This window comes from Myotis lucifugus, unplaced genomic scaffold, assembly GCF_000147115.1.
Source record: "Myotis lucifugus unplaced genomic scaffold, Myoluc2.0 scaffold_10004, whole genome shotgun sequence".
NCBI classification, from domain to species: domain Eukaryota; kingdom Metazoa; phylum Chordata; class Mammalia; order Chiroptera; family Vespertilionidae; genus Myotis; species Myotis lucifugus.
In genome coordinates this window covers 1-2,867 of record NW_005881052.1, presented here as the reverse complement: position 1 = coordinate 2,867, position 2,867 = coordinate 1, and the positions used below count along the sequence as shown (strand labels likewise).

General features: G+C 46.4%; 1 non-coding gene across 1 annotated transcript; it reads left to right on the top strand.

Annotated features, from left to right (window-relative positions):
* Positions 1–297: 297 nt before the first annotated feature.
* Positions 298–404, top strand: LOC111824881. Its single transcript, XR_002827942.1, has one exon. It is a non-coding gene; the product is annotated as a U6 spliceosomal RNA (small nuclear RNA).
* Positions 405–2,867: the final 2,463 nt, after the last annotated feature.

Sequence of the window (2,867 nt, the reverse complement as noted above, 5' to 3'; positions counted from 1 at the left end):
AACCATGACCCTTCAGTGTGCAGGCCGATGCTCTGACCACTGACCCAGACCAGCCAGGGCAGGTGATGAGAATCATGTAAGCTAACGAGATGACTGGTTACTGGGGGCCTCTAGATAGCTTCAGGATGGGGGCTGGTCACTGGGACCTAAGGCATGATGATTCGAGAATTGGAACTTTTAGTTCCGCCTCCAACCTAACAGAAGGGACAAGAGGCTGAAGACTGAGCTCAAACACCAGTGGCCACGTGATTTAACAGCCATGCCTGGTAATGAGACCTCCATAAAAACCCCTAAATTGTGTTCACCTTGGCAGCACATACACTGATATTGGAACGATACAGAGAAGATAAGCATGGCCCCTGCACAAGGATGACATACAAATTCCTGAAGTGTTCCATATTTTTTAAAAAAATACACCTAAATGTTGGTGTTCAAAGAGTTCCTGGTTGAGATGCTGGGAGGGTGGCACACTTGGAGAGAACATGGAAGCTCCATGCCTCTTCCCCAGTACCTTGCCCTAGCATCTCTTCCATTTGGCTGTTTCTGAGTTTTAAGCTTTATAATAAACCGGAAATAATAGTAATTAAAATGTGTTCCTGAAGAGAAGTGCGGGAACCCCCGACTTCTAGTCTATCAGTCAGAAGAAGTACAGGAGGCTGGGACTTGTGACTGGCATCTGAATTGAAGCCAGTCTTGTGATCTGAGCCCCTAACCCAGTGATGGCGAACCTATGACACGCGTGTCAGAGGTGACATGTGAACTCATTTTTTTGGTTGATTTTTCTTTGTTAAATGGCATCTAAATATATAAAATAAATATCAAAAATATAAATCTTTGTTTTACTATGGTTGCAGATATCAAAAAATTTCTGTATGTGACACAGCACCAGAGTTAAGTTAGGGTTTTTCAAAATGCTGACATGCCGAGCTCAAAAGGTTCGCCATCACTGCCCTAACCTGTAAGTTCTGTCCTAACTCCAGATAGTTAGTGTCAGAATTGAATTGAATTGAACACCCAGCTGCTACTCAGAACATTGGAGAACTGGTTGATGTGAGGGAAAAACCCACACACATTTGCTGTCACAAGTGTTGTGAATAAAAACAGATCACTTGGTCATAGAGTATTATTTTTAAACTAGTGGCCTGGTGCATGAAATTTGTGCACATTAAAAGGGGATTAATTACAGGAAATATTTTAATATTGCTATTTGCTCTTTATAATAGAAGTGTCAGAGATAAAAGAAAATTAGTAAAATATATACAAAAATCTTTCTCCTGTCAGAGTCTGGGGCGCGCTGCAGGACCCAGAGTCAAGTCTACACCCACCCGTGGCACCTCAAAATTGTGCGAAACCCAGACCCAGCCAGCCCCACCCCCATTGGGCGAGATCCAGACCTGGCCGGCCCCACCCTTGTCAAGCCCTGCCGGGCGGGGGGCACAACCTCAGGTCCCCCAGTGCACCCTCAAGTCCCCCGGCCCAGCGCCAGGGCGGGGGGGCGCGGCCTGAGGTCCCCCGGCCCAGTGCCAGGGTGGGGGGCGTGGCCTGAGATCCCCCATCAAGCCCCACTGGATGTGGGGCACAGCCTCAGGGCCCCCATCAAGCCCCGCCTGGTGGGGGGATGCAGCCTCAGGTCCCCCAGGGCGGGGGGAGCAGCCTGAGGTCCCCCGGCCCAGCACCGGGGCGGGGAGCACACCTTGAGGTCCCCCGTCAAGCCCCGCTAGGCAGGGGGCATGGCCTCAGATCCCTGGCCCTGTGCCGAGGCCGGGGGTGCAGCCTCAGGTCCCCTGTCCCGGCCCAGCGCCACGCAGCCTCAGGTCCCTGCTGATTGCTCGTTACGGCTCGTTATGGGAACTCAGCCTCTGCTGTGGGTGCAGCATCTTGTGTTACAGAAACTCCACCTCAGCTGTGGCGCCGCCATCTTTTGTGATGGCATGATGGTCAATTTGCATATTCCCTCTTTATTAGATAGGATGTGCTGCTGAATACTCTTCTAATAGTTTTTACCCAGTATTCATAAGCATGGTTACTCTGTAGAGATTTTTCCTCTTAAATGGTCAAGTGTTAACCCTGATCGGTTTGGCTCAGTGGATAGAGCATTGGCCTGAGGGGTCCCAGGTTCGATTCCAGTCAAGGGCATGTACCTTGGTTGCAGGCACATCCTCAGTGGGAGGTGTGCAGGAAGCAGCTGATCAATGTTTCTCTCTCATCAATGTTTCAAACTCTCTATCGCTCTCCCTTCCTGTCTGTAAAAAAATCAATAAAATATATATATATTTTAAAAAGCCATTCTTCAGAAGGAGGGTGGAATTTATTTTTTTAAAAAATAAATAAAAAATGTTCAAGTGTTAGTCAGATGGTAAATATAGTATTTTTGGCCAGATGTGAATTTATTGGGTTAGCCCTTCTTTCCTTGAGGATGTTATAGGCACAATTCTGATGTCTTTTAGCATGGACTGTGGATTTTAGACATCTGAGAACAGTCAGTGTTTTGCCTAAATGCCCCAAAGGTTTCTTTTAAGTTAATAAGTCTACCAGGACATGTTTTTCCTGGAACATGGTGTGAGCCCTTTCATCTGTACATTCCAGTCATCCTAACTTCAGTTCTGCATGTCTCTTATTGGGTTTTCAGCAGTGTCTTGTCTTTTTCCATGTAGTGTTGTGTGTGTTTTTTCCTATAATGGAAAAAATACCATTTTTCTCTTTTATTTCTCTGAGCTCTGCTCCTAAATGTTTTATCTACTTTTGTCATTTAATATCATTTCTAAGTGATCACGTCTCTGCTTTGCACATTTTGTTTCATAGAGGGGATTGCACTTGTCATTTGTTTTTAATTCATGGGGAATATATTTTCATTTACTACATGGCAG